Here is a 19,861-nt window from a genome sequence, read left to right on the forward strand (position 1 = left end):
AATTCCATATCTGTAATCCAATTTCTTCCCTCCTCGCTTACAGAAATATAATTTTGAAGTAATATTCAAAGGGAGGGTTGGCAAATCATAAATGTAGAGAAAAAAACTTTATATAAAGAAACCGTAGGCTCCCCTCTGCCTACACCATGTTTTGCATCGAATGAAGTCTTTCCTCAAGTTCACACCTTAATGACCTTAAGCATTAATGACCAGTGCAGGAAATAATATATAGACAGAAACTTTTAAAACAATAAGCACTATAAAACCATTGAGCTCTGAGTGCATATCATGTTTAATGACATGAATTTTATGTTCTATGTTCTATGAATGTTATGGCTTTCTAAAGAACAATGTGCAATATATATGGTAAAATAACTTTTTGGGGTTCTTCTTGGTGAATAGATTTTGTCATCACATGTAACATGCCAGATCATCAATGCAGAGGGCTTCCGTGTCAGTATATCATGAATTCCTATAAATAGCTGGGCATTCAGAAGACACAGAACTCTCACCAGAGCATTCTGCCTCACGATTCTGCTCTTGCTGCTCAACTTGAGATCTGAGTCAAGCTTCAACAATGCAACTGCGCTGGCTCTTCATGGTTGCCCTTCTGTTTTCTGGGATGATCATGTTTTCTGCAGGTAACACATACATTGAAATTAAAAACATTCGGACATAAATGACAAAAAAACAAAACAGGGTTGGAAGTCATGTAGTACCACTGGGCCCATCCATGAGGCAGACTGAAGTAGTTGCCTCAGGTGGCGTAATTCAAGAGGCCCCTCTGTGGGCACCTCCATAGTTGCCTCCTGTGCCACTGGACAAGCGAGCAGAAATGGCTGAGGAGGCTTCTGGTTTCCATAGAGATCTCATGGGAGCTGCTTGAGATCTCCCTGGCATGTGGAAGCCACAGCTGCGCAACCCAGATTAGCTAGGCAGTATGGGACACCCCTGTACATGGACATATAGTTTAATTATATATACATTAGTTTAAAAGCTATCCTGAATTTCTAGACTACTATTATGCAATGGTTATATTGAACCTGGGACGTTGAACCTTGAAGATAGAAGTTTTTTCTTTAGAAATCTGGACCTCAATGCTCTGGCACTGAGCTATGGCCCTTCTCTGTAATGTGTGCTAAACTGAGGGGCTCTGGGTCGTTCTTCGTTTTGCCCTTTTGCCTGATCTCAATTCTTAAGGGAATTGAATCATTGTTCTTCTCCACCAACTCCTCCACTCGCTTGTCTTTCACATTCTTATTATTTAACATTCTTAAATCTCAAGAAACATCATATTGTAGTCACACCATCTAGGTAAATAGTCACATATTATAAATACCTTTAACAGTATTTCAAAAGGCAATATAAATATCTAGCACTGTCATTATTCAACAGTTATCTTTAATCACAAATTCACTGTTCAATCAAATAATTGATTGCAGAATTTTAGCACAATTCTGCTGTCATTCATAGCATGAGAATGCCATTTGAAACACTGAAGCCTGCAAATGTTGGGCCTTACAATATACTCTACTACACTGAGGAATTTTATTTCTCCTTCCAGCTATTTTCGATTAGCTTTTTTATTATTCTATAAAATGTACGTTTATATTTTTGACACTTGGTCAACAAAAGATGTTTAAAGACTGTTTCAAGGCAAATCTAAAAAAATGTAGTATAAACACTGACAACTGGGAAACACTGGCCTCCTAGCGCTCCAGTTGGAGAACAGCCTTTACCAAAGGTGCCATGGGCTTTGAAGACGCTTGAACGCAGGACGCAAGGGAGAAACGTGCTAAGACAAAGGCACACTTTGCAAATCCACACCATGATCAACTCCCGCCCGGAAACGAATGTCCCCACTGTGGAAGGACGTGTAGATACAGAATTGGCCTCCACAGTCACCTACGGACTCATTGTTAAAACTGTGTTTATGGTCAACAATCTTACTCGGCTACAAGTGATCGCCAAAGAAGAAAACTTGATAATTAACATTCCTATCTTGTCAATCAATTCATAAAGGTTCTCCCTGGATATTTAATCATAAATATAAAATATGGTCTGTAATAGCCATAGACCAGGGAATGGGAAACCTGTGGACCTTGAGATGTTGCTGGAATATAACTCCCTCCATGACCTATGCTGACTGTGGGTGACAACAACATCTGGAGCTAGGCCCCATATTTTCCATTTCCAGAGCTTTTTTCCAGCTTGAACTCACCAGAACGCAGGTCCAGCACCTCTCAGGTGGGTGCCATTGCTGTTATAACTTAGAAGAGAACAAGGAAGGCATGTTTGGTGAGAAATGGCACCTCTTTTCCTAGAAAAATACCCATTCCTAAGCTAGATGAATCAATTAAATATTTTTCATCATATAAGAATGGGCGATTCCACTTCAACAGGCAGCATTTTTAAATTTGGTAGAATATCCTTTAAAAAACTGTGGATGGAAGAACCACATTTTCACCCTTGAGGATGTTTCCTCTAAGAAATACACACAAGTACATCATATACAGTTAGTGCATGCATGCTTACTATGAATTTGCTTCCATGCAAATTTATTGAAATCCAATCTATTCGTCTTCTAAAAGTCACACAGTGGGGAAATAAGGAAAATACTTTAGTGAACTGAGAATAGGGGACACCAGTACACCAGTCATCAGGGTCCCATTTGGGGACAGCCCTATTTAAAATAAATGTGGAAAATAAGAAAAACCATTTACAGCATTCAATCTCTCTATGCTATTGCACTCTGTACATTTTCTCCCTTTAAGTCACCCTTTTCTTGGCTGTTTAGTCTGCCTTGCATGTCAGTATCTCATTCTCCTTATTTATCTGTCTAAATTTCTTGCCATTTCCCCCTCTTACAGGCACTTTCGGAGCGGCTTGTAAACAAGTGGGAGGCACTTGCATTAATCCCTTACTCACTTTAAAAATGTGCCTCTCGATACACCATAAGTATAACGACTGTTTTGGTCAAAAACTGTGCTGCAAGTAAAAATAATGTGCAACTCCAGGCCATTGCATGTTTCTTAACCTCGACTACCTGAAAAAAGAGATGGATCTTCAGTTGGGGAAGCCAAGAAAGCTTATTTCTGCTCATCACAGATAAAGCAGTGTATTCCACTCATTAAAACATGTAAAAAAAATGCAGGTGGGAAATAGATTTTTAAAATATGTGTTGCAAGAAATGATTCCATCCCAATTACATTATAGAATGTTCCTGGCGTTTCCTGCTCAGCTTTGAGCTTTCGCAAAATTCAAGTAACAATTGTTGTGGTCAAGAGGCTTCCAACTGTTTTTTGGATTAGCTGTCTTAGGGAAATAGTTTTCAAAGGCACTTCTGAGCAACACACTACTTGAGTTCAATTTGGAGACTCTGAGAGTGTGAATGATCATGGCCAGTGTTTCTATCCAGACAGGACCATGGCTGAAAGATTGTCCCCAAGCAGCTGATGTCACTTATATCCCCAGTGACACAGCTGAATCCAAGAGGCCTCTTGAGCTGGTCTGAGAGGGTTCAACTATATCCAGAGATGAACTCCATGACCTTGGCTAGATGGGTACTGAGACAGCTGCAGAAAAGGATCAAAGACTTCTGAGCACCAGAACTGCATGGAACTCATGGTCCTTCCATGCACAAAAAACCACTCCTGTTTACCAAAGAAGCCAAATATACAGTATTTATTCCAGCAGTATCATTTAGGAGTCTGAATCCTTGGTAAATCTCCTGCAAAGCATCCAGATCCAGTTGATCCATCCTATCTTCTCCCCTCCTGCTGCTCATTATCTCCATCTTCACCAGACCGAGTTCAAATTTAAACCCTTATCCAGTTCATTCACAATTCAAGGCACCAGTGCAGCACAATCCCTGTTTCTCCTCAGGTGCAATGAGCGTTGTCAGGTTATGGGCAACCTTCACCAGAGGCTTCTTGTTGAGAAGGCCAGGTGATGCACTGTCCAGACTGGACATCCATACATGCTGCATCCATATTGTGGAAGACATGAACCTTTTAAATCCTTGAAATAATTGGAAAATATATCACAACATGCTTGCAGAGCTTCACATGGTCAGACACCCCTTAGAGGCCCAACAATCACAGTTGTCACCACCGGGACCTTGGCCAGTTGTGTCATGGCAGAACAGCTTTTCCCTTGCCCGCCAGAGCTCACTGACCAGCACGACTAAGTTAATTTCAGGCCTATGATGAGGACTGAAACCTGATTTGAAAGATTCCAAATAGTCCGCAACCTCCATGTTTGAAGTTGTTCCACAACCACCCGCACAATCAGTAGAAGCTGATCAGGATGAAGATATTTTAATAGAATTATAGAATTGTAGAGTTGGAAGGGACTCCAAGGGTCATCTGTTAACATTTTATATATACAGTGGTACCTCGGTTTATGAACACAATTGGTTCCGGAAGTCTGTTCATAAACTGAAGCGTTCATAAACTGAAGCGAACTTTTCCATTGAAAGTAATGGAAAGTGGATTAATCCGTTCCAGACGGTCCGCAGAGTACTTAAACTGAAGCGTTCATAAACTGAAGCGAACTTTCCCATTGAAAGTAATGGAAAGTGGATTAATCCGTTCCAGACGGGTCCGCGGAGTACTTAAACTGAAGCGTTCATAAACTGAAGCATGGGTGTAATTGGTTCCGGAAGTCTGTTCATAAACTGAAGCGTTCATAAACTGAAGCGAACTTTCCCATTGAAAGTAATGGGAAATGAATTAATCCGTTCCAGATGGGTCCACGGTGTTCATAAACTGAAAATTCATAAACCGAGGTGTTCATAAACCGAGGTTCCACTGTATATATATATATATATATATATATATATATATATATATATATATATATATGTATATGTGTGTGTGTGTGTGTGTGTGTGTGTGTGTGTGTGTGTGTTTTTAGCTTTTAACAGTTTGTAGCTTTCTTTACAAATACAAGGAAGAACACATGATTTCCATGCGGGAGTGTGAAAATTTTTACACATCACCTTGTAAGGCAGATGAACTAATGCCAGTATACTGGGGGAATAAAAGACCACACGTTTCAAAGCAACTTCGTTGGACTGTTCATGTTGTGTGGATGCCTGATGATTGTCTTCCAAAGCAACTACTCTATTCTGAACTTAAAAATGGAAAGCGTAATGCTGGTGGTCAACAAAAGAGGTCTAAAGACTCTCTCATGGCAAATCTTTAAAAAATGTGGTATAAACACCGACAATTGGATAATAATAATAATAATAATAATAATAATAATAATAATAATAATAATAATTTATTTATACCCTTCCCATTTGGCTGGGTTTCCCCAGCCACTCTGGGCAGCTTCCAACAGAAATATCAAAATACAATAATTTATTAAACATTAAAAACTTCCTTAAAACACCAGCCTGTGAATTTTCTCCAACTGGAGAACAGCTTTTACCAAAGTTTCATGGAGTTTGAAGATGCTCAAAATCAGGATGAAATGGAGAAACTTGCTAAGAGGAAGGCACATTTTATAAACCCTCACAGTGATCAACTCCCACCCAGAAAGCTTTGTTTGCACTGTGGAAGGATGTGTGGATCCAGGATTAACCTCCACTGTCACTTACGGACTCACTTTTAAGACTGTGTTCATGGAAACTGCAAGGGAAAAATTTGTATGTGGCTAATAGGAAAATATTGGCCACTTCCCTGGTGAGAATTTTATTTTTCTGGAATTTAACAGCATTGACTTTGAGTTTGAACTTGGAATGTGTACTCTGTAGGTCCTAGATTAGATTGATACTTTTTATATTTGAACTTGATAAAGGAGTGCTGGCTATCTAGATTTTTGGATTAATAACACCTGAATCTTCACATTCTGACCCACAGCTAAGCAGAGTAACACTCACTCAACTTGGGGGGGGGGATCCTCGGGAAGGTGAGTGCCTGGAATTAGCTGGAGGATGCATGCTGAGAGAAAGCAACAAGGAGATTGGTGAAGACCAGTGTGTAAGGAAATTCTGACATTAATTGGGATTTATAATTACTTTGGATTTACAATTAATAATTACTTCGGATGAAAAAGAAAAGGACAAAACCATGTGTGGCAGGATTTACTGTAGTTGGAATCAGCAAAAGACTGAATTGGACAGAAGACAAGAGGAGCAAGCATCTGAATGACAGTAATTTTGCAACTTTCTTAGCCGTGAACAGCAGTATAATTTTATTTTATTTTCCTTTATCTCTGCCTACCGTCCAATGTATAAGTTTTTATTAGTTTTATAATATGCTGTGTATATTTTGAAACTGTGTTTTCTTTGTGTGAACATTTTGATATTTTGGTTTCCTCTTGCTAGTAGGCTGAGAACTAAAACAAAACTCTGAGAGGTGGCCTTGAAGAACTGATAAGGGTGATTCTGAGAATCCAGTGTTTTGCCAGTGTTTTGAGAACAGATATAAAACTGTAAGTAAGTAAAGAATGGCATCTTCAACTAGAGGCAAAGTCTCCTCAGCTCGAAGAGACCCAGTCCAGGAGGGGAACCCTTCTTCAGAGATGCAAGCCATTTTGGGAGATTTTAAAAAGGAAATGCTGGCACAAATGCAAATACAATTTGACAATGTAAGGGAGGATATGGAAAAGAACACCAAAAAAGTGACAGATAAATTGGATGCTATGGAAATAACAGTTAAAAACTTGGAGACAAAATCTCAAAAAACTGAAAAAGTAACTCAAGAATTGCAGGAAGAACAAGAATTAATTAAGGGGAATATGAGAGGACTATCTGGCAGACAGGACCAATTTGAGCTCCAACTTGCCCTTCTTGAGATGGGGCAAAAATAAAATGTTTTCAGAATAAGAGGTTTGCCAGAGAATGAGGGGGATCAGGATTTGATATCTATATAGCCGAGACAACTGCCAAATGGATGGGGGAGAGCCAGAAGTACCTGGAAGAATCAATAGAGAGTTGCTACCGGGTCCGGTCAAAGGCTGCTAAAGCTAGAAAGCAACCTGGAGACTGTTTGGTAAAAATTACTTCCAATAAAGTTAAGGATGCTATTGTCCAATTTTTTTATTAAAACAGACCCCAGATTGATGGCAATCCAGTGGCCATGTACAAGGAAATCCCCTCAATTTTGTGACCAAAATGCCAGAAATTCTGCTGCATAACAAACAATCTGATTAAAGTCAATATAAGATTCAGATGGGAATTTCCAGAGGGAATCTCCTTTAAATACAAGAGCAAAAAATATAGATTGGCAAATGAAGATCAAGCACAGGAATTCTGGCGAAAATATAGCAGGGATTTTGAATTTGACAACCCATATATGGCACCATGTCCTTTGGGACCAGCAGGAGGGCCAGGTGAATATCCAATAGGTGGAGCAGCAGGAGGGGACATAGATAATTTAAATAATCAAGACAAGGGGGAACCTTAGACAAGGCTTTAGGTAAAAACACACAGCAAACAAAATGGCAGATTTAAAGGTAGTGAGTTGGAACGTAAACGGTTTAAATAACAAAGGAGAAAGGAATCAAATACATCATATAATTCTCAAACAAAATTTAGATGTGGTTTGTCTCCAAGAAACGCACATAGCGACTAAACATAAAAGAGTCCTAATTAATAATAAAGAATAGGTTTGGAATTCATAACAGCAGATAAATAAATGAAAAAAGGGGTGGTCTTTTATATTAAATCAAAATTTGAGCCCAAACAAATTTTTAAAGATGATCAAGGAAGAGTAATAGTGGTACAGATCATGGTGTAAGGCAAAAAAAGTCCTATTAATAGGAATCTACGCCCCTAATGAGAAAAAAGCAGAATTTTATAAGAAATTAGAGACTGATTTAATGGATTTTGCAGATCAGAAAATGATATTGATGGGTGACCTGAATGGATAGAACAATCAGAAAAAAGGGTACTAAAGAGGATAGGCTCCCAAAAACTTTTTGTGAAATGGTAGATAATTTAAATTTGATAGATATTTGGAGAAATAAAATTTATTAGGTAGGGATATCACTTTCCATTCATGCATATAAAAGTTGTACACGGATAGATGCAATTTGGATGTCTAAAGTATTAGAATTAAAGATACCGGTAAGGAAAGTACAAATAAGGCCAAGAACATTATCAGATCATAATGGCTGATTCTTAGAAATGAAAAATGAAAAACAACCCACTTTTAGATGGAGATTAAATGAAGATTTATTAGATGATCTTTTTTTTAGAAAAAGCAGAAAAAGTATTAGATATTATTTTGAATTAAATTTAAATAAGGGAATGAATACAGAGACGCCAGTGAAGCGGTCATGAAGGGTCTATTTATTCAGCAAAATATGTATAGGAGAAAACTGAGCGAGAAAAAGAAAAGAGAAATATTAGAGGCATTAATGAAAAAAGAAAAGGAATTAATATGTGAACCAAATAAAGAGCCCATGAAGCAAGCAATAAAATTATTATGAACACAATATTCAATGATCATCAATCAGGAAATAGAGTGGAAAAAGTAAAAGAATGAAACAAAAGCATTTTGAATATGCAAATAAACCAGGGAAATTATTAGCATGGCAACTGAATAAAAATGAGCAAAAATGTACCATAACTAATAATAATAATAATAAAGTTATAGATAATCCAAAAGAAATTACAAAAGGATTTGTTAAACAGATTTATATAGGAAAGGACATGAAAAAGGATGGAGATAGATGAAAATTTGAAAGCAAGTAAATTACTGAAAATTAAAGAAGAAAAATTAGCAATTTTAAATGCCCAGATAACAACACAGGAATTATTAGATGCAATTAAGCAGGCAAAATTAGGGAAATCACCAGGACCAGATGGACTACCAGCAAAATATTATAAGAAATTAAATAATCAATTGCTAAAACCATTACAGGATCTAATGAATGAAATTCTAATATCAGGGAAGGCCCCAGAGACATGGAAAGAAGCATATATAAAATTAATTCCAAAATAAGAAGCGGATGTGACTTCAATAAAAAATTAAAGACCGATTTCGCTATTAAATAATGATTGCAAATAGTTTGCCAATATAATGGCTAACAGGAAGAAAATAGTATTGAAGGAGTATATACTTTGTATATACTCCTTCAATACTCTTGAAAAAACATCTGCCGCAGGAAGAAGAAAAGGATTTTGAAGGACTTAATCAACCCAACAAAGTTGAAATTCAACAGAAAGCGAAGGATTTGAACCATGTGCAGCCAGTGAGAGGGGCTACACAGGAACTATGGGGAACTACACAGGAACTAACAAGAAGATCTGGAAGGATGCTTCCCCAGTGAGAGAGGGGAAGCAAAATCCAGGAAATAAACCAACCATCTGGGGAGATAAACAGGGGAAATATTTGTATGGGAAATTAAAGAAAGGGTGGTGGTGGGTATGGATTAAAGCAGGGGTCCCCAGACTTACCGGGCTTCGGGCTGGAGAGCAGGGGAGTGCGCGCGCAGCAGGCTGGAGGGCGGGGGAGTGCGCGCCCGTGCGCATGCGCACACGCACACGGTCGGGAAAAAATCACCGAAAATCGCTTGTGTGCATGCGTATGGGCCTCCCCCGACCCGTAAGTGCATCGGAAATGACCTCTTCTGGGTCAGGAGAGGCCCATACACATGCACACGAAGGATTTTCGGCGATTTTTTTGCCGATTTTGAAGATTGCCGCCGCGCCACGCGCCGTATGTGCGGGCGGCGGCAGTGGGTGGCGGGGGTCGTCGCGGGCCGGATTGGGAGGCTAATTCCCTGGGGATTTAATCATAAATATAAAATATGTTCTGTAATGTTCATAGGCCAGGGGATGGGAAACATGTAGACCTTGAGATGTTGCTGTAATATAACTCCCTCCATGGCCTATGCTGACTGTGGGTGACAACAACATCTGGAGCTAGGCCCCATATTTTCCATCCCCAGGGCTTTTTTCAGCTTGAACTCCCCAGAACTTAGATCCAGCACCTCTCAGGTGGGCGGCATTGCTGTTATAACTTATAAGAGAACAAGGGAGGCATTTGTGGTGAGTTCTGGCACCTCTTTTCCTGCAAAAATAGCACTGCCCATCCCTAAGCTATTTGAATCAGTTAAATATTTTTAATCATATAAGAATGGTGGATTCCATTTCAACTCTGTGATTTTGCTTACAAGCAAATTTATTGAAATCCAATCAATTCTTCTTCTTAAAGTTACACAGTGAATTATATTTATTCAATTGGGTGACAATCCTAATTAAAATAAATATAAAAAATAAGGAAAATACTTTAGTCAACTAAGACTAGGCGATTGCAGTGCACCAGGCACCAGGGTCCGATATGGTGACAACCCAATTTAAAATGATAGTGGAAAATAAGGAAAGCAATATACAGCAGTAAATCTCTCTATGCTATCTCACTCTGTTCATTTCCCCTCCTTTAGTCACCCTTCTCTTTCTCTTTTTGATCAGTCTGCCTGGCAAGTCAGTATCTAAGGCATAGGCAAACTTGGCAAACTTGTAGTTTTGGGACTACAATCCCCATCATTCCTGACCACTGTTCCTGTTAGCTAGGGGTGATGGGAGTTGTAGTCCCAAAACAGCTGGTGGGCCATTTGCCTATGCATGCAGTATCTCATTCTCCTTATTTATCTGTCTTAATTTGTTACTATTTCCCCCTCTAACAGGAGCTAAAGGACAGCGTTGTAAATATCAGAGAGGCAATTGCATTCCTGCCAAGGAAGAATGCCCTAGCAAACAATACATTAAACCTTCCGACTGTGACAGTGATCAAGTGTGCTGCAAGAAAAAATGATGTTCTGCTCCAGGCCATTGAATGTTTCTTAACCTCAACGACCTGTAAAAATAGGTGGATCTTTAGACGGGGAAGCCAAGAAAGCTTATTTTTGCTCGTTACAGATAAAGCAGTGTATTCCACTCATTAAAATATGTAAAAAAAAATGCAGGTGTGAAACTCATTTTTTATAATATGTTTTGCAAGATATGATTCCATCCCAATTACATTTTAGAATGTTCCTGATGTTTCCTGCTCAGCTTTGAGCTTTCTCAAAATCCAAGTGACAATTGTGGTCAAGAGGTTTCCAACTGCTTTTTGGATTAACTGTCTTAGGAAAATAGTTTTTAAACACACTACTGCATTCCAATTTGGAGACTCTGAGAGTGTGAATGATCATGGCCAGTGTTTTGATCCATACAGGACCATGGCTGAAAGATTGTCCCCAAGCAGCTGATGTCCCATATCCCCAGGGACACAGCTGAATCCAAGAGGACCCTTGAGCTGGTCTGAGAGAGTTCAACCATATCCAGAGATGAACTCCATGACCTTGGCTAGATGGGTACTGAGACAGCTGCAGAAAAGGATCAAAGACTTCTGGGCACCAGAATTACATGGAACTCATGGTCCTCCCATGTACACAAAACCACTCCTGTTTACCAAACAAGCCAAATACAGTGGTATCTTGAGTTACAAACGCCTCAGGTTACAAACGCCTGAGGATACAAACTCCGCTAACCTGGAAGAGATACCTAGAGTTGAGAACTTTGCCCCAGGATGAGAATGGAGATCGTGCGCCAGCAGCGCAGCAGCAGCAAGAGGCACCATTAGCAAAAGCACGCCTCTAGTTAAGAACAGTTTCAGGCTAAGAATGGATCTACCGAACAAATTAAGTTCGTAACTAGAGGTACCACTGTAATTGGTTATAAAACAGCGGCAATATTAATAATCTCTATTCATGTTGACCCATTAAATGATTTATAAAACTACAAGGGAGGAACTCAAACTATATCCTTGTTCTTCCTGTGTGTGGCAATTATTCTGTCCACGGTGTTCCTTTGTAAAATGTTACGTCTCTATTTCCCTGGTTGTTCCATCATGGCTTGGGCGAAGCTGATATCCCATTGTTGTTTCAGAAATTTCTCCATTGCTCCATTCCGTGCTTCTTTTGCAACTTTAATAACAGGAGCAAAAGTCCCTCTGTTCCAATAAATAGCCTGTTTTTTTAATACCATTTCTCCTCTCAGCTTGGAAATAAGAGTGGTCTGTCCAATTGCAGATGACTCAGTAATGAACCTTATCAGTTCCTTGGCAAGTTCACTGAATCCTTTCAGACTTCCATCAAGCTGAAGCTAAATGAGCTATTACAAATGAAATTCAACGTCCTTTTAGGGTTAGTCAGTTCACTCCATAAATAATAAAGGGTGGGGAAGATTCAGCTCTAAGTTTCCATTGGAAACATGTTGCAATATAGAGCTTCCCTCCCTTTTCCCTGTTTTTTTTTACACGCACAGTTCCATATAATGTCATATTCCATATCTGTAATCCAATTTCTTCCCTCCTCGCTTACAGAAATATAATTTTGAAGTGATATTCAAAGGGAGGGTTGGCAAATCATAAATGTGGAGAAGAAAACTTTATATAAAGAAACCGTAGGCACCCCTGCCCCCACACCGTGTTTTGCACTGAATGACGTCTTTCCTTAAGTTCACACCTTAATGACCTTAAGCATGGCTCAACTTCAGTGGGCCGGCTCCTCTGGATCTCTTGACCTCCTCCAGACAGCCCACAGAATCCTGAAGATTTCATCAGCTTAATGCAGCGTTCAGAATTTCCATGCTTTGGTACAATCTGTCTTCTTGAGTGGTAGCAGTCATGGACCACAACACCCAGTGCAGGAAATGATATATAGACAGAAACTTTTAAAACAATAAGTGATATAGAACAATTGAGCTATGAGTACATTTGATGCTTGATGACATGAATGTTACTTTCTGTTCTTTGAATACTATGGCTTTCTAAAGAATAATGTGGAACCTATGCGGTAATTATCTTTTTGGGGTTCTTCCTGGTGAATAGATTTTGTCAGCATGTGTATCATGCCAGTTCATCCATGCAGAGGGCTTACGTGTCAGATTCCCTACAGATAGTTGGGCATTACGGAGACATAGAACTCTCACCAGAGCATTCTGCCTCACGATTCTGCTCTTGCTGCTCAACTTAGATCTGAATCAAGCTTCAGCAATGCAATTGCACTGGCTCTTCATGCTTGCCCTTCTGTTTTCTGGGATGGCCATGATTTCTGCAGGTAAGACATACGTTGACATTTTAAACATTCGGACATAAATAACAAAAGGAAAAAAATGGGGTTAGAAGTCATGTAGTACCACCGGGCCCATCCATGAGGCAGACTGAGGCAGCTGCCCCTGGTGGCCTAATCCAAGGGGCCCCTCTGTGGGCACTTCCACAGGTGCCTCCTTTCCCACTGTAGAAGCGAGCAGAAATGGCTGAGGAGGCTACTGGTTTCCAGAGAGATCTCTTGGGAGCCCCTTATGGAAGCTGCAGCTGCGCAAGCCTGGTAAGCTAGGCTTTGGTAGGGGTGCACAGCACGGGATGCCATCTTCCCGTTTTGCCTCAGGTGGTATTATAAATACCTGTAACATCAATTTAAAAGTTATTCTGAATATGTAGGACTGCTTTTATGCAATGGTTATACTTAAATTGGGACGTTGAACCTTGAAGAGAGAAGTTTCTTGTTTATTATTATTATTATTATTTATTATATATACCCCGCCCGTCTGGCTGGGTTTCCCCCGCCACTCTGGGCGGCTTCCAACAAATACCAAAATACATTAAAATATCACAGATTAAAAGCTTCCCTAAACAGGGCTGCCTTTAGGTGTTTTCTAAATGTCAGGTAGTTGTTTATCTCCTTGACCTCCGATGGGAGGGCATTCTACAGGACGGGCACCACTACCGAGAAGTGTAGCTATGCTTCTCACAGTGAGGGAACCCGGCTGAACAATGGGGGTGGAGATGCTCCTTCAGGTATATAGGACCGAGGCCGTTTAGGGCTTTAAAGGTCAGCACCAACACTTTGAATTGTGCTCGGAAACGTACCTCAGTGCGTAGAAATCCGTACCTCAATGCTCTGGCACTGAGCTTTGGCCCTTCCTTATTATGTGTGCTAAACTGAGGGCCTCTGGACCGTTCTTCTTTTTGCCCTTTGGCCTGAACTCAGTTCTTAAGAGAGATGATTATTTATTTAATTAAACAGACCAGTATCATTTAGTAGTCCGAATCCCTCGTCAATCTCCTGCAAAGCATCCAGATCTAGTAGGTCCATCCTATCTTCTCCCCTCCCGCTGCTCAATATCTCCATCATCACCAGCCCTTTTGCCTGATCTCAGTTCTTAAGAGAGATGATAAATTGTCCTTCTCTGCCACCATCACCTCTTTGCTTGCTCTTTCATGTTCTTATACCTCAAGGAGCATTTCAACCCCCATCGTTCAGCCCGGACCCTGAGGTTCTGCTCTGGCGGCCTTCTGGTGATTCCCTCACTGTAAGATGTGAGGTTACAGGGAATCAGGCAGAGGGTCTTCTCCGTCGTGGCACCCTCCCATCAGATGTCAAGGAAATAAACAAGTATCTGACTTTTAGAAGACATATGAAGGCAGTCCTGTTTAGGGAAGTTATTAAGGTTTGATGTTTTATTGTGTTTTTAATATGGGGAAACCCAGAGGGATGGGCAGTGTAAGTTGTTGTTGTTGTTGTTGTTGTTGTTGTTGTTGTTGTTGTTGTTGTTATTAAACATTATTAAATATCAAGAAACAACATATTGTAGTCATACCATATAGGTACAGTGGTACCTCAAGTTACAGACGCTTCAGGTTACAGACTCCACTAACCCGGAAGTTGTACTTGGCTTAAGAACTTTGCTTCAGGATGAGAACAGAAATTGTGCTCCGGTGGTGCAGAGGCAGTGGGAGGCCCCATTAACTAAAGTGGTACCTCAGGTTAAGAACAGTTTCCGGTTAAGAACAGACCTCCAGAACGAATTAAGTTCTTAACCCAAGGTACCACTGTAATTCCAAATACAGTGGTACCTCCACTTACGAATTTAATGCGTTCCGAATGCACATTCGTAAGTAAAAAAAAATTGTAAGTTGAATCCCATAGGAATGCATTGGGAGAAAAAATTCGTAAGTCGAAGCAACCCTATCTAAAAATTCGTAAGTAGAAAAAATCCTATCTAAACCGCATCCAAGATGGCGGACGGAGCTCCGTTCGTAAGTAGAAACATTCGTAAGTAGAGTTATTCGTAAGTAGAGGTACCACTGTATCTAGCACTGCCTTTATGCAACTGTTATCTTTAATCAAAAATTCCCTTGTACTCTTCTATTTTCTGTTCAATCGAATAGTTGATGGCAGGATTTTAGCACGAGACTGTTGTCATTCATAGAATTAGAATGCCAGTTGAAACTCTGAACATTGCAAATCAAATGTCGGGGCTTACAATATACACTACTACATTGAGGAATTTTATTTCTCCTTCCAGCTTTTTCCCATAAGCTTTTTTCTTATTCTACAAAATGTACATATATACTTTTGACAGTCTGGAAATATCCTGTTGATTCCTCAGTACTTGATAATTAACATTTCTAACTTGTCAATCAATTAATAAAGGCTCTCCCTGGATATTTAACAACAACAACAACAACAACAACAACAACAACAACAACAACAAGACCAAACTGCTAATTAAAAATCTAAAAGAATCAGAAAAGAAGGAATTATCTCAATCTATAGATATAGAAATTCATAAAAAGGTGAGATATTTAGGAATATGGTTAACAATGAAAAATCTCAATATTTATAAAGATAATTATGAACAAACTTGGAATGAGATAAAAAGAAATTTAGAAATCTGGAGCAGGATTCTTCCTTGTTGGGAAGAATTGCAGCAATTAAAATGAATGCATTGCCAAAAATGTTGTTCCTTTTTCAAACGATACCGAGAATAAGTAAAAATGCATGCTTCAAAAAATGGCAAAAAGAAATCTCAAAATTTATCTGAAGTGGGAAAAGTCCAAGAATTAAACATAAAAAAGTCCAAGGATTAAACATAAAGGAAAGAGGAGGCTTTTCCCTTCCAGATTTTAAACTTTACTATGAAGCAGCATGTCTTACTTGGATTCAGGATTGGATCAATTTAGAAAAGGAGGAGACAACGGAGTTGGAGGGACATGACAACAGATTTGGCTGGCATGCATACTTGTGGTATGGGAAAGGTAAAGTACATAAAGGGTTTTATAATAAGAAAATCAGTAATGAAAGAATGGGGAAAATATAAAGATTTACTAGAACCAAAAACTCCAAGGTGGCTTTCTCCTATTGAAGCATCATCACTCAAATTGATAATTAAGAAAGGAACATGGCCCACATATAGAGATTTATTAATAGAACAAGAAGGAAAGTTAAAACTTAAAGAGTATGAAGAGCTAAAGGAACATGTTCAGACTTGGCTGCATCATAGACTATTAAATGAGATTTTTATGGAAGATACCGTGTTTTTCGCTCCATAAGATGCACTTTTTTCATCCTTAAAAGTAAGAGGAGATGTCTGTGCGTCTTATGGAGCGAATGTGTGGTCCCTGGAGTCGAATTGCCCAGGGGCGGAAAGCAGATAGTGCTTTTTAAAAAGAAAAGAAAAGAAAAGAAAAGAAAGAGCTAAAGGCTAACAAGAGGAAAAGAGAGTTTTGAAAGGAACCCGCTCAGCAGCTGATTGCAATAGACCGGGGAGGGAGATAAGGGAGCTAGCTCCTGCCTGAGCACCTTGCCCAGGCCTCAATTGTTGCCTGCAGAGGGAGGCTGCTTGTTTCTCCAGCGACATGTGATTGGCTGATTAGATTATCTGTCTCGAAACTGTAGAAACAGGTCCCTTTCCTTTCCTAGAGAAGCTGCAGAAAAAACAGGATTTCCCCCCTTTGCTCAACAACTTTGAGCTGATCCTCAAAAATGGAGCTTTCCCCCTTTGCAAAAAAAGATGCACAACTGTGAGCTGACCCACCCCCCCAAAACGGAGATTTTCCCATTTGCAAAAAAAAGCTGCACAGCTTTGAGCTGATCCTAAAAAAAAATGGAGCTTTCCCTCTTTGCAAAAGAAGCTTCCTCAAATATTTAATTTGGGGGGGGGGCAAAGGCACCTAGGCCTCTAGGAGTTGGCTGCTATGTCTAGGACAATTCAAGAAAGCAAAAAAAAAAGTTTCCTTGTTTTCCTCCTCTAAAAACTAGGTGTGTCCTATGGTCAGGTGCGTCCTATGGAGCGAAAAATACGGTAATAAGAAAGGATTTACCTATGCAATCTCCAGATTTCAAAAAGAAATTGCAGTATAGAGGAGAATTCTGAATTATTATTATTTTTTTAAAAAAGCATATAATATATTAAATCTGTAATGATTAGATGGGCACAAGATTTGGGGCATAATATACAATTTGAAGACTGGGAAAGACTGTGGAAACTGCATATTGCTGAAAGAGGGATGCCTTCTTCCCTTTTTGCCTCAGGTGTTGAAACAGTATGGGCCACCCCTGTACATAGACATATATCATAAATACCTGTAACATCACTTTAAAAGTTATTCCAAATATCTAGGACTGCTACTATGCAATGGTTATATTGAACGTGGGATGTTGAACCTTGAAGAGAGAAGTCTTTTCTGGCACTGAGCTATGGCCCTTCTCCGTAATGTGTGCTAAACGGAGGGGATCTGAGTCGTTCTTTTTGTCCTTTGCCTGATCACAGTTCTTAAGAGAATTGATTGATTTTTCTACTCCACCACCTCCTCCACTTGCTTGTCTTTCACATTTTTATTATATAACATTTTTAAATCTCAAGAGACAACATATTATACTCACCCTATGGGTACATATTATAAATACCTTTAACACCATTTCAAAAAGCATTCCGGATATCTAGCACTGCCATTATTCAACAGTTTTCTTTAATCAAAAAATCACTGTCCTCTCCTCTCTATCTTCTGTGCAATCGGATAATTGATTGCAGGATTTTAGCACAACTCTGCTGTCATTCATAGCATTAGAATGCCATTTGAAACACTGTACCTTGCAAATGCTGGGCCTTACTTAGTAGACTACTACATTGAGGAATTTTATTTCTCCTTCCAGCTCTTTTCCATCAGCTTTTTAAAAAATTATTCTATAAAATATATGTATATATTGTTGACAGTTCAGTAATATTTTGTTGATTCCTAGGTACTTGATAATTAACATTTCTATCTTGTCAATCAATTAATAAAGGCTCTTCCTGGATATTTAATGATAAGTACATCATATACAGTTAGTGGATGCATGCTGACTCTGAATTCTTCCTCTAAAAGTCACACAGTGAATTATATTTCTTCAATTGGGTGACAATCCTAATTAAAATAAATTTGAAAAAATAAGGAAAATACTTTGGTCATCTGTCAATGACAGCTCTAGTTTCATTCAATAGCTGTCAAGAGTGATCTGGCAGTAATTGGCACCATTCAAAGTTGGAGTTAACCCTTTTCAGGAAAAACATGATCTGTGCAGACCTCGCTGCGTGTCAGCCCTAAGGAGAACAGCAGTTGGTCTTGTCCCATGAGTCAGTTGCTGAGATTGAAGGTCCCTGCCTCCCGAGGGCTTTTTTGTTTTAAAAAAACACATTTTAATTGGTTTTTAAACAAATACAAATACAATGACCATTAAACACTTCACACTTACCTTGTTTAAATCCCCATGACTTCCCCCCTAGCAACTGGATACTGCCCCTGCATGCTACCAATATGATGGGAAATATTACATTACATTACATTATTTTATCACATTTATATCGCACCTTATAACCATGGCATATGTCAGAGACGTTCCCTTTCTGACAGACGGAATGGAATCCGAATGGGAGGGGGGGAGAGCCATAGCTGACAGACAAAGAAGAACCCGAATTGGAGTGGGAAGAGCCGGAAAGAAGTAGGAATCTGACTCCTTTACACAGTGAAAGTGAGATAAACTTATCTTGCTCAGGAATGCAGCCTGGCGATTCTGAAAGTAAGAGAGAGCCGAAAGAACAGGATGTCAAAGAGAAAGGGGGAGGGCTGGTAGGACTAGAGTCCCCAAAAGGCCGCAGATTGAATCGTTTAGCCGAAAAGCACATGACAGGAAAAAGGAGGGGAAAGAGGTGTGGAGTACCTTCCTTCCACCCGAAAAAAGAGGCTAGATCCGGCAACTGACTCCAAAAGTGATGAATGAGTTAATGAACCTCGGGCTGCTGAGCCCTTTAATTGCTGAATACATCTGACGTAATAAAACTGCCAGAGACTGTGTCTTGTGTGGGAGAGCCTACCAACCTGACAGCATACATGGCTCTCTTTCCATTTCAAAAATCTTCCTCACCCTGTGAGGTTGAAACAAAATAAAAAAATCCTTCCAGTAGCACCTTAGAGACCAACTAGGTTTGTCATAGGTATGAGCTTTCGTGTGCATGCACACTTCTTCAGCTACCTGTGAGGTTGGTTAGGCTATGACTGTCCCAAGGTCAATGAATGTTTATTGTTACGGCAAAACAGCCAGCATACTAAAACCAAAATGTATGCGTAATTATTTACATAAACAATCAATATGGGATTTAACAATCAATGTTACTAATTAAGTGGACATCAAGTCCAAGTCCAAGCGAATAAAAACAAAATTAAAAGTTTAAAGGAACAAGAAAATTTATTATGAGCTCTGGCGGTTTATGACTGTTTGTACAGCTATACAATCTTTTGCTTTCTTTGACTTATGGCTATTGCACAAAATCTAGTTACATTTCTAATAACATATGAATTCCTGACAGACAAGAGGTAACTTAAATAGTATTCTTCCCTACAAGTGGAGTTATGAGAGGGGCTCTGAGCTCTGAATAAAATCTACAGAACATGGCTCACTGTTTCAATTTGACCTCTCTTAATTGTCCCAAGTTCACCAAGTGAGTTTCTTGGCTATACTGTACCACTTTTTCTTAATTTGACCCGGGGGGGGGGGGGAGCATATCTTAAGTCAACTCTCAAGTAAAAAAGAAGAAAGG

At 39.4% G+C, this 19,861-nt stretch overlaps 1 long non-coding RNA gene across 1 annotated transcript; it reads right to left on the reverse strand.

Moving 5' to 3' along the window:
* Positions 1 to 274: 274 nt before the first annotated feature.
* On the reverse strand, positions 275 to 18,965 carry LOC118081822 (uncharacterized). The gene is made up of 3 exons (XR_009557253.2): positions 18,635 to 18,965; positions 12,932 to 13,053; positions 275 to 635 (listed from the first exon to the last, which is right to left on the reverse strand). It is a non-coding gene; the product is annotated as an uncharacterized LOC118081822 (long non-coding RNA).
* Positions 18,966 to 19,861: the final 896 nt, after the last annotated feature.

The sequence above is a fragment of the Zootoca vivipara genome, chromosome 3, assembly GCF_965207765.1.
Source record: "Zootoca vivipara chromosome 3, rZooViv2.hap1.1, whole genome shotgun sequence".
Classification (NCBI taxonomy): domain Eukaryota; kingdom Metazoa; phylum Chordata; class Lepidosauria; order Squamata; family Lacertidae; genus Zootoca; species Zootoca vivipara.